Here is a 12394-nt window from a genome sequence, read left to right on the forward strand (position 1 = left end):
ATAAAGTTAAATGGCCTTTTCTTCAGCAGGCAATCGCATGAAAGGATTTAGTGAGGCTTGCCGGAACCAAGTGGGTTCTCAAGTCCAGAAGGGTAGTGTCGGAATCAAGGTTAACGATGATATCGGTCACGACTTTCAGACGCGCAAGGGATTGAGACAAGGGGATTCCATGTCTCCTCTCCTATTTAATATAGTGGCCGATATGTTGACCATTCTTATTGGCAGGGCCAAGCAAAACGGTCAAGTGGAGGGGCTAGTCCCTCATCTGGTCGATGGGGGAGTCTCCATTCTACAGTACGCTGACGGAACATGACATTGCAAAAGCGCGAAATATGAAACTCATATTATGTCTTTCGAACAATTGGCTGGATTAAAAATAAATTTTCACAAGAGCAGGTTGTTCTGCTTTGGTAAGGCCAAAGAAGAGCAAGACACATATAGACAATGTTTGGGTGTGAATTATGTTCTTTGCCATTCAGTTATTTGGGAATACCGATTCACCACCGTAAGTTATCTAATAAAGAATGGAAGTGCATCGAAGATCGAATTGAAAAAAAAGCCTAGTTGCTCGAAGAGCAAGATCATGTCGTATGGAGGTCGGCTAGTGCTGATTAACTCGGTACTTACTAGTATGCTGATGTTCCTGCTATCTTCTTCGAGATACCGAAAGGGGTGCCGAAGAGATTTGATTTCTTTAGATCTCGATTCTTCTAGTAGTCAGATGAGGCCAAGAGGAAATACCGTCTCGCACGATGGGATATTCTTTGCTGACCCAAGGACCAGGGGGTCTCGGTATTGAGAACATGAAAATTAAGAATAAATGTCTTATGAGTAAATGACTCTACAGGTTAGAGACAGAGCCGGAAGGTATGTGGGCACAGATTCTACGCAATAAGTATTTACAGTCGAAAACGCTCGCCTAGGTCACCATGAGACCAGCTGACTCGCCATTCTGGAAGGGACTGATGCGAACGAAAGACTTGTTCTTTCGTAGGGTCAAATTCTTTCTTGGCAATGGGATGTCAACAAGATTTTGGGAGGATACGTGGTTAGGAGAGACGCCCATAGCCATACAACATCTCACCCTTTATAACATTGTGCAACGTAAGGAGGATTACGTAGGCACATTATTTCAAACGACTCCCTTGAATATTCAGTTCAGACGTGCGTTAGTTGGTGAGCGATGGACTGTCTGAATGCACTTGGTCTGAAGATTGATAGATGTTCAATTATCCGACCAACCTGATTCGACGCGAAGTTGGCTAAAAATGATGTATTTACGGTGAAATCTTTCTACATGGTTCTGATTAATTCTGGCCCAATCTCGAGATCATTACATATTTGGAAGGTTAAGGTTCCCTTGCGTATTAAAATATTTATGTGGTTCGTCCACAAGCAAGTGATCCTCAACAAAGATAACTTAATAAAAAGGCGATGGGTAGGTAGTTCACGTTGTTGTTTTTGTGATCATGATGAAACAATACAACACTTATTCCTAGAGTGTCCACTCGCCAAATTGCTTCGGAGAACGATCCATATAGCCTTTAACATTAATCCTTCAGTTGACATTGAATCGTTGTTTGGAACGTGGTTAGCTGGGGTTGAGCATATTACTGCGGCTCGTATTCGGATTGGAATATGTGCGCTTATATGGGCTATATAGAATTGCGGGAATGGTATGATTTTTAACAGACAACACACTTTAACTTTCTTGCAGGTCCTCTTCAGAGCTACCGCATGGATCCGTACGTGGTCCTTACTCACTCCTATGGACTCCAGGGGGCCTTTGGTTACTGGGTGCAACCAGTGGGAGATGGTAGCACGGGCTATATTCAACCGGTTCGGATGGCAGTCACATAACAGGATAGGAGTCTAGGGAGCTTATCTTTTACACTGTCATACCGGTTGTGATTTTGAGCATGTACTTTTCTTTTCTTTTCTTTTTTCGCTTCACTTGCAAGCTGTAATACTTTTATGACTTTGTGCTACTTCAAGATTCTTTAATAAGATGGCTGCATGTATTATTATGATGCAGAGGCCGGGGATACGCCTCCATTTCCAAAAAAAATGTCTTTTAAATTGCAATCTTTTAAAACTTAATATTTTTAAAATATGCAAATTTATTTGATTTAATGAACTTATTCAAATAAAAAAATGATAGCTAACTTTTTCTAATCAAGCAGTGGAGCGAGCAAAATGAGTGAACCTATATTCTAAAATATATCTATATACATCAATATGTAGTTCGTATTTGAATTTCTAAAAAATACTTATATTTAGGAACGGAGGGAGTACTAGTAAACTATACACGATTGATCAGTTCGCTTGATTGATACGATGCCTTATTCTGGTGGAAGATGATTCATTTTCATAAATTTTTCTCAAAAACAAAAATTGATTTGTAAACTTCTTTTGGGAAACGTTTATAGCCGGTCGACCGGCCGAGCGTTCGGCTGGTCCCCTCGCTCGCGTCGCTGGGCAGCCCAGCCCACCAACCACAGAACTTATCTCTAACCCCACCACTTCCATCTTATCCCCTCGCTTTTTCTGGAGACCACACGAGGCATCCTCGTCCTGCTCGCCCTTCAGTCCCCAAGTTCTCAATCTCTCCTCCTCCTTCCTGTGTTTTCTCCAAAATCCACATCTAATCCCCATGAAATTGAGCTCGTTTTTGTTGCCTTCTCTGCTCCGCGCAACATTTTTCCTCCATAGATCCATGAGAGGGGTGAGCTCGTCCGTGCTTTTTTCTCTCATGCCATGTGCAGTCCGCCATGGATCCCATGAGGTTGGGCTCAAGCACAAGATTGATGTTTCTTTTCTTGCCGTTTATATTGGAGCAGCGTGCAAAGGGCAGGACGACCGTGATGCAAGCTCGTGCACCCGCTGCGTTACCATGGTGTGCGACGGCGGAGACCGGTGCCGGCTGGGGCAGCGATGCAGGAAACGGCACACCTCGTTGCTGGAACCGGCCGACTGGAAAGCTGCAACCGGCATCCGTTGATGCTGGAACCAGTAATCATTTTTGCTACCACAGGCGTTTGGTTTTGCTTGAACCACCGCCAAATTTGTAAGTTTGCTACTACTGATTTTCTGGTTTGCTGGAACAAGCTTGAATTTTTGCTGGAACCATATTCTTTTTTTGCTGGAACCGACCCATGTTTTTGCTACCACCCACTCACCTCAAATCTTCTACCATGGTGATTTTTTGCTGGAACCAGCGAACCACTTTGCTACAACCGTTTTGGGTTTTGTTACTATTGTTTGTTTTGTGATTTTTTGCTACATCCATCTCCATGACATAGCCTGTTTTTTCCAGTCAATTTTGCTACAACCATGCTTTGATTTTGCTGGAAACAAAGACAATTTTTGCTAGAATCATTTTTTGATTTTGCTGGAACCGAAGATAATTTTTGTTACATCCACCAGGCGGCGATGGCTTTCTTTTTGCTGCAACCGTCTCGGATTTTTTGCTACTACAGGAGTTGCCATTTTGCTACTACCAGAGCCTTGCTCGAAGCATCAGGAGTTTTTGCTACCACCCCTTTTATTTTTGTTTCGATTTTTGCTGGAACCAACCTAAAAATTGCTCCAACCGTCGTTCGATTTTGCTGGAACCGGCATTTTTTGCTTCGTCGGTGGCGGTGAAGGCGGGTGGCGTTTTGCTTCGCCAGCGGCGGCTAGGCTGCGACCTGCGAGCACCGGCGGCGAGCAGAAGCAACGAGGGTCCAAAGGAGGGCGGCGGGGGCTAGCGTGCGGGATCCCGCGAGCGGCGGTGGCGCTCGCTCCCCCCCCCCCCCCCCCCCCCCTTTTTTTCCCTGTGCGGAGGATGACGAAAGGGGATGCGGGACAGATCTGACGGTCCCGCGCGTCCAGATCGAGTGGCTCGGGTTGGACCGGCCGAAACTTTGCGCCGGTGCGCCGGCGCAGAGTACTGCCCATTTTTTTTTTTTGAGTCTAAAAAATGATTCGTAATGGTAACGGCCTGAAACGTGATTTGTGTAATACTTTGGGCCGGTGAGCAGCCGATGCCGCTTGGGCCTTTTATGCAGGAACCTTGGTTGCTTTTATTAACCGGGCCTGCCTGTTTGAGACACGAGAGACCTTCCTTCCCTCAAAAAAAAAAAAGGACACGAGAGACCTTCCTTCCTCCTTTGTTCCTCTTACCAACCACCGGCAATCGCTCAAAAAAAAAAAAAAATAAACCAACGACCCGCTGTGCTAGGGTTCCTGATCCCGCCGACGACTTCTCCACGCCGCCCCACATCCCTCCACCAGAATCAGGTGAGAACTTCAAGAAACCCTAAGTCGTCTGGATATCGTTTTTTCTTTCTTTCTAGAATACTCTGGGTATCGGTTTTTGACATCTGATTTCAGTAATTATTTCAGTTATCTTAGTATTTGAGATTTCTTTAGTTTCGGAATACTATCAAGGTTTCTCTAGTACTATGACATTTACGATTTTAGGTTGATTTACCGTATGACTTGATTTATGCTTTTCATCTTTTATCAATTCAGTTTCTCTTTTCCTGAACTTAACATCCCTGTTAATATGTGATGTATTTCCTAAATATTTCATCAGGCGCTCTAATACTAGGTACTCGATGCCTCGAGTCGGAGACCTAGAAGCATCCTCGTTCTTAAGGCCCTTGGCGGAGTTCGGTTACCTTTCCTCCATCATTCTGGAACGATGGATTAATTTGAAGAACGTGTCTATCGAACGGCCTTTCTTAATATACAACACTGTATGGTTGGTTCTTGACAAAATAGACTCGCCCTATGCACGGCCCTGAACAATTTTTTAATATTCCATCCTTTTAGGTTTACAAGGCACCTCAACCCAATGGGTGCCTTGTTTACTGAGTGGAGGGATTCTGTGAAAAGAAACAACCCTCGGAATTGTAGTTTTGTGAAAAATTATATCAATGAGAGTGAGTGGTTACATGTTTAAAAGTGTGTTTCTATGAAATTGATTTCCTTGGGAAGGTTTCCTATTACTCTTGCAGAAACCCTAGAGATCCGAGGAAGAAAAATCGATGAATTGATTTCTGGTAGATACTTCTTTGGTATACAAGAAACCTTTGATATCATGATGAAGTATATTCTTGGCATGGCAAGTATGCAACCCTTTTGTAAGCTGCTCTGTATAAATTAAAAGAGAAGAATGTTTGAGAAATATGAATAGACCTTTTTAATCCAGATAATTTTGTACCGAGCAAACTAAGTGATGGTTTGCATCGGTATCCCCCCCCCCCCCCCCCCCCCTGTGGTCTGTTCTGTTGGGTATGGGGTATGCTATGCTTTCAGGTGCTAATTCTGTTTTAGATGGACCCTGTGTTTCGTATTACTTCAATTGTCAGTTATATTGCTCCTGTTTTGCACAATGGCAGTTGGCACCACTGCTTTAACTGTCACAATTCCTGTTTTGCGCCTTGCCGATCGGCTCTTTCTTTTCCAATGTGTATGCTTGAGCCCCTGTGCAACACCACGTGTACTCTCTGTTTTCTTGTTGCGTGTACACCCATCTTTAGTTTTTGATTCAGGCGATATCAGTCTATAAAGTTTACTGGCGTGTGTATGGCAGGATGCATGGCTAGTCTTAAGTTTGAGCATTTGTTTGGTTTTGTACAGAGATGCCAATTGGTTTAGCTTCTTTTAGCCTGTGCTTAATTTTTCCTAACTGTCAATATCCTGTCAGAGGGATTTCTATGGTCGGGGGTTGCACAATACGAGAACCAAGCTTTTCTGGCTCTTTTGCTTTGGATAGGCATCACCTTTTTTTGCAGTTTATATATAGTTCTGTACAATACTTTGCTGCTGTACGATAATAAAATCTGTTGAATTTCATGAATCACATCAAGAATCATGGTCTCATAAAAGGTTATTTTTGTGTCTCGGCTATCATTGCTAAACCAAAGTTTAAGCTCCTTTTGTGCTTTTGCTTCTTACCAAACACAGTTTGTCATCATTCCTTTTGAAGTAAAATTTGCGGCAACATCTGAACCAAGCAAGGCGATGTACCCGGTAAAATCTGGATTTGGGTGAAACCCTGAAAAACCTCGCGTGCCATTAGATCTACAACAAACGGCATCTGCTCAAAGGTGGAGCCCCAACCAGCCACTTAAAACACTACTGTACTTGGCAGATAACCCCCTCTTTCCTATTAATTTAGCCAGATTTTTTTTTACAGATGAATAATTTAGCCAGATTATTTGGGGATCAACTTGCCCCCTCCCGCTCCTACTTCCTGTACCGCAGAGAAAGCCTGAGGCTTGCCGGCCACAGCCGGCGGGGCTCTAAATGCTCAGGCCAGCGACACCGGCCACGGAAGTGAGGTAGAGCGGCACTGGTGCCCGTGAGGCCGTGACCTGCAGGGAGCGTCGAGCACAGCGCGGTAGTTAATTTCGCGTAGGCAATCTCCCATTCAGTTTGTCTTGTACATATTTTTCTCTCTGATTTTGTAGCTCCTCCTTAGTGAACTTCTAGCTGAATGCTGATGTAAATTGTCTATGTATGATGCTATGAACATTATCACTCAAGATTCAACGTAAATTTTTGCTTCTGTTTATTTCACTCTGGAGTGAATTGGTTGTAGAAATCAACTGTGAAATGGTTATTTATCACACGGAGCGACATGAGTAAAGTCTGGGTTGGGTACTAACAACTTTAGCAAGCACTACTCTCAGCCTGTGAATAATGATGGAAACACTATTGCAACTAGCTACATGGTTGCACCTTTGAGTCAGAAGTATAGAAGAAGACTGTTAAAAGGAGATGAAAATCTGTACATGAACTAAAGACATGTGCATGAACTAACAAACAGATGGCTCGTGAACCCCAAAATTGTTCAATCAGGGGCAAGAACTGAAAATGCAGTAAGCATCAAAAGGTTTCATGCTTGCAGCAAAGAGCAATTCATGTTCCTAAACTGGACATGCAGTGAGCTTCAAAAGGTTGCATGCTTGCAGCAAAGAGCAATCCATGTTCCTAAACTGGACATGCAGTGAGCAGCTCATATATTCCTAAAAGATAACAAGCAGACTCATAACTGGTTGGTTCATTTATGCGGTAGAAAAGAACCTCCAAAATGACACAAATCATCTCCTGATTAAATAGTGAACTCCAGAGTTTTATGGACAGTTCTTTGTAGAAGTTGTAAATTTACCAATCTCGAGAAATGAATCCTGCAGTCATTCAAGCATGAAGCAGGCCCCGCTGTAAAGACAAATTCACTTTGTTTCAGGACAAAAAGATAGCAACTTCACATGACTTTGTTTGGGCAAAAACAGAATTCAAATGACCATCTCGTGAAAGCTTTTTGTAGTTAAGGATCGTTAGATGCACTCGAATTCTGAGCATCTTGTGAAGAATCGAGGTTTTTTTTAGTTTATGTTCCAATTGCTAACAGGAATCAAGATCATTTTGTAGTGAGCAAACTCGGCTTCCATTGCTGGTAAACTATCTAGCTCCTTCATCCTCCTCGTTTATTAGACTGCTAGTCCTCTGACTGTTCATCAATCACCGGACAAGAAATTAGCACATCACTGACACTAATCTGCATGCCCACGGTACTGAAGAACACTAGTACTTCAGAGGAGAATAATGTCAGCATCCAAACTCAACAAAACAGACCTACATCTGCACAAAATTCAGTTCCAAAAAGTATTAATATCGTATTTTGATTCCATATCGTATTTACCAAAGTATTTATATCATATATACCAAAAAAACGTATTTACCGAATCGAACTAGCCGAATGTTCAGAGTCCACCACGTTCCTAAATCAACGACCAAATGAGCAGGCAATATGATCGATAGCACCAAAGCCACCTCACTATGCTGCTTGTGACACACTTGGATGCTCCTACCAAGGAAGAGGTTTGTTCTAAGTCAAACTTATTTAACTTTGACCAAGTATATAGAAAAATATGTTGTTACTCCTTCTGTTTCAAAATAATTAAAGTTCTAGGTTTCATAAATCAAACTTTTTTAAGTCTGATCAAGTCTCTTTTTTTCGAATGTAAGTTTGACCAAGTATGTTGAAACATCTAAATTGATCTACAACATCAAATATATCTGATATGAAAATATATTTCATAATGAATTTAATGAAGCAAAGTTTGGTGTTGTATATGTTGATATATTTTTACGTAGATTTGGTCAAACATAATGAAGTTTGACTTACGACAAACTTAGAATTAGTTTGGAACGGAAGTATTTAGAATATCAAATATATATATATATATATATATATAATGAAAATATATTTTGTGACGAATCTAATGGAACTAATTTGACTTTGTAGATGTTTCGATGCGGAGTAAAAGGCAGTGGCTACGGTCTGCAGATCGACCAATTCAGTCTTCCAGAGCTATTTGAGTGCCTAAACCACTTATCTGCTATAGTTCATTATGCATCGATCATGTGGAGCAGACCGGCGGTGAAACAACCTAATTGGATTTACCTGCAGGAGATGATTCCAAGCAACCTAATTGACCGGAGAGGAAGGGATTGTACCAACAAATGTCGCTTGGTATCTAGTAGTAAAAAATGTTCAGTACAGAACAAAAGAATGCCTGAAATGATGACTAGCATATCATCATATCTAGTCAAATTCCACCTCGTCCAATTCCTTGGACTCTTCCACTTAGTTCCTGCACCTATCATCAAGTATCAATGGAGGCAAATCTAAGTTAACTACATTACCACAGTCAGTAGCAAACTGCAAAGACAATGTTTGCTGGGTAAATGTGAATATACTAAACTTGGATTATTTCATGACTTCTACACTGAACCAGTAATTATCAGGCACAAAACAAAATGGAACAGTAATTTGGCAACAGAGACTATACTTGCTATCTGCTGAAGCATTGTGCCAAATGTTAACATTTCAGAGAGCAGTAACATTTCAGGGGGGATCAGCTCATTCCACACACTCACACCCACGCACATGCAAGGAGAAGAGGAGAGCTAGCTCCTTCCTCCTCCATCAAACATACAGCTCAAGAAGCACCATTGTAGTTCTTGTGATCCACATAGTCGATCCGGCACTAGGGGTGTTACCTCCCTCGTAGGGCCCCGGACCTGGGTCGTCTTGTGTCTCCGCTCGCTCGTACCCAATGTTGCCTCCGGAACCCACCGGCATCCTCTGGCCCCAACCACACTCGATAAGCCTACTCATGGCATCTGCCGTGAGAACACCACGACACTGGTACAGTGAGATTTAGTTGCCTTTTATTAGGCCGCTGGTTATTTGGTTGCCACTAATTAAGCTGCTAACTACCTAATTAGTTATGGGTATTTTGGTCCAAAATTCTCCTCAATTATGTGCTTTGGTCACCGCGCCAAAAAAATATACCTTATATCAAGAAATGGAGGGAGTATGATATTGCTAGTCCTGTACTCTAGAAACACCTGCCAAATTATTTGCTAGATTCATGCAAACTAGAACAGCCTACCAAGTTTCGTAGATATTTAAGTCTATTATGAAAAAGGATACATACAAATACATATTGCGATAATATTAGTTTGCTTAGATTTAGAGTAAATCCGTTGTAAAATGACAGTTTTTATTAAAAAATTTAGAAAAAGGGCCAAATACCATCTCAGTTTAACAGACAAATTTGTATTTTTATGGTAAGTAAAAGAATTGCATGACAAATACGTGCATTGGTATAGGTAAGTCTGTTTACAATTTTAATTCTGCTAATTGTACCTAAAAGAAGATATTTCAAATATTAAAATTGAATCGTTTAAGTCAAAATTATATACATTTCATGCCAAGATGAGTTAAGATGAAGTACAAATGTCTAGTATAAATAAATGAGTCGCACAATCAACGGTTTGGAGGGGAGAAGGAAAAAATATGGAGGAACTTGACTACAAAATAGAGGACAATGAAGAGTGAGGTCTTCACAAAATGGAAGGGTCTTATATAGAAGTCGGGGCATCTAAATGGCTTTTGTTAAATGGTTGCGTCAAGACAGAAAAAAGGCACACTGCATTTCAAATCGTCTTGTTATTTAACCGATGGCTATAATGCCTCGCATTTCATCATTCGAACGTTAAACGAGCTCCGATTCGGACAATTTCGATATAGCTTCCTCCATAGCGGGCGCTACTCGGTACCGGAGCTGTGGAGCTTCAAGGAGAATCGGAAGGCGACCCCCAAGGAGGTGGTGGAGTTCGTCCTCAAGCAGTGGCACGCACTCAAGAAGAGGAAGCGCTGAGCTGAGCACGCTGCCACGGCTGAGGCAGAGCAGTGAACTGAACAACCTACACCTACTGCTGCACTGTATTGACGTCCCCTGTTTTCGGACGTAGTACAATTTAGATCTGATTGTGACGTCCTAATTACACTGCACTATTGTGACTGTCGATGTTGTTGAATGTTGTAGTTGTCGAAGTTTAGTGGACGGAAAAAATATTCAGCATTGACATGAATGCTGCTAACTTGACATTGGGAACTGCTATTTTAGGACCGACTGCTAATATTTGGATGTGTGATGGCTGGTTCTCTTATTGATTTGCATGCATAGTGTGATTGTGATTGCCATTTTAGGACTAGATATTAGCCGCTCGGTGCTCGGCATGCCCACAAAACCCTACATTTTTCATAGAAGATGGATGCTCACCATAATTTAAGCCGCTGGTTTATACTATAGCTCAGCTGAGAACCGTAAATAACGCTTCATCAATGGTAGGGGAGCAAAGCGAGCCGCTGGATCGTGTCGCGAGCTTCGATCTGGGCTCGTTTAATTAAAGTGATTATGATGCTCGTGCAATGCTGATGATGTCATGATGATGCAAAAAAAATAGCAAACAATTTCTTATTTGGGGAAAACCCGGGTTGTTACACGGGAGCTCAAGCTCTCTGCCGTCCCCTGTCACCTGACGATGTAATGTGAATGATGGCACCAGCCTGTCATGCTCCGCACGCTCTGCATTGGTGTAGATTCGCCACCCGTCATGCCCCTCTCCCACCCCTTCGACCTCTGCTCCTCCTAGGCAGGGGTGGGTGCTTGTGCTCGTGCTGGTTCCGCATTGGAGGACGCTCAAATCGGAGGCGCGCGCTCCACGCCGTGACAGGTTGCGAGTGAAGGAGAGGGTGGTCGCGGTGGAGGCAAGTCCTCCCTGTTGGGGAACGTAGTAATTTCAAAAAAATTCCTACGCACACGCAAGATCATGGTGATGCATAGCAATGAGAGGGGAGAGTGCCGTCTACGTACCCTCGTAGACCGTAAGAGGAAGCGTTATAACAACGCGGTTGATGTAGTCGTACGTCTTCACGATCGACCGATCCTTAGCACCGAACGTATGGCACCTCCGCGTTCAGCACACGTTCAGCTCGGTGATGTCCCGCGAACTCATGATCCAGTAGAGCTTCCGGGAAGAGCTTCGTCAGCACGACGGCTTGGTGACGGTGATGATGATGCTACCAACGCAGGGCTTCGCCTAAGCACCGCTACGATATGACCGAGGTGGATTATGGTGGAGGGGGGCACCGCACACAGCTGAGAGATCAATAGATCAATTGTTGTGTCTATGGGGTGCCCCCTGCCCCCGTATATAAAGGAGCTAGGGGGAGGCAGCCGGCCAAGGAGGAGGGCGCGCCAAGGGGGGAGTGGGGGAGTCCTACTCCCACCGGGAGTAGGACTCCTCCTTTCCTAGTAGGAGTAGGAGAAGGGAAGGAAGGGAGAGAGGAAGAGAAGGAAAAAGGGGGTGCCGCCCCCTCCTTGTCCAATTCGGACTAGAGGGGGAGGGGGCGCGCGGCTGCCCTGGCCGCCCTCCTCTTATCCCACCAAGGCCCATTAGGCCCAATATACTCCCCGGGGGGTTCCGGTAACCCCCCGGTACTCCAGTATATGTTCGAAACCTCCCGAAACACTTCCGTTGTCCGAACATAGTCGTCCAATATATCGATCTTTACATCTCGACCATTTCGAGACTCCTCGTCATGTCCGTGATCACATCCGGGACTCCGAACTACCTTCAGTGCATCAAAACAAAAAAACTCATAATATCGATCGTCACAGAACTTTAAGCGTGCGGACCCTACGGGTTCGAGAACTATGTAGACACGACCGAGACACGTCTCCGGTCAATAACCAATAGCGGAACCTGGATGCTCATATTGGTTCCCACATATTCTACGAAGATCTTTATCGGTCAAACCGCATAACAGCATACGTTGTTCCCTTTGTCATCGGTATGTTACTTGCCCGAGATTCGATCGTCGGTATCTCAATACCTAGCTCAATCTCGTTACCGGCAAGTCTCTTTACTCGTTCCGTAATGCATCATCCCGCAACTAACTCATTAGTCACATTGCTTGCAAGGCTTATAGCGATGTGCATTACCGAGAGGGCCCAGAGATACCTCTCCGACAATCGGAGTG

The 12394-nt window shown here is 43.6% G+C and overlaps 2 long non-coding RNA genes across 3 annotated transcripts; both read left to right on the plus strand.

Annotated features, from left to right (window-relative positions):
• Positions 1-1561: 1561 nt before the first annotated feature.
• Positions 1562-4950, plus strand: LOC109735927 (uncharacterized). Of its 2 annotated transcripts, XR_005755805.3 has the most exons (4): positions 1563-2725; positions 2841-3067; positions 3427-4281; positions 4580-4950. It is a non-coding gene; the product is annotated as an uncharacterized lncRNA (long non-coding RNA). The 2 variants fall into 2 exon arrangements; XR_006664699.2 differs by having other exon boundaries at positions 1562-2725; positions 2841-4281.
• Positions 4951-5261: 311 nt separating this feature from the next.
• On the plus strand, positions 5262-6570 carry LOC141022186 (uncharacterized). The gene is made up of 2 exons (XR_012183378.1): positions 5262-6098; positions 6188-6570. It is a non-coding gene; the product is annotated as an uncharacterized lncRNA (long non-coding RNA).
• Positions 6571-12394: the final 5824 nt, after the last annotated feature.

The sequence above is a fragment of the Aegilops tauschii genome, chromosome 5 (assembly GCF_002575655.3).
Source record: "Aegilops tauschii subsp. strangulata cultivar AL8/78 chromosome 5, Aet v6.0, whole genome shotgun sequence".
NCBI lineage: Eukaryota > Viridiplantae > Streptophyta > Magnoliopsida > Poales > Poaceae > Aegilops > Aegilops tauschii.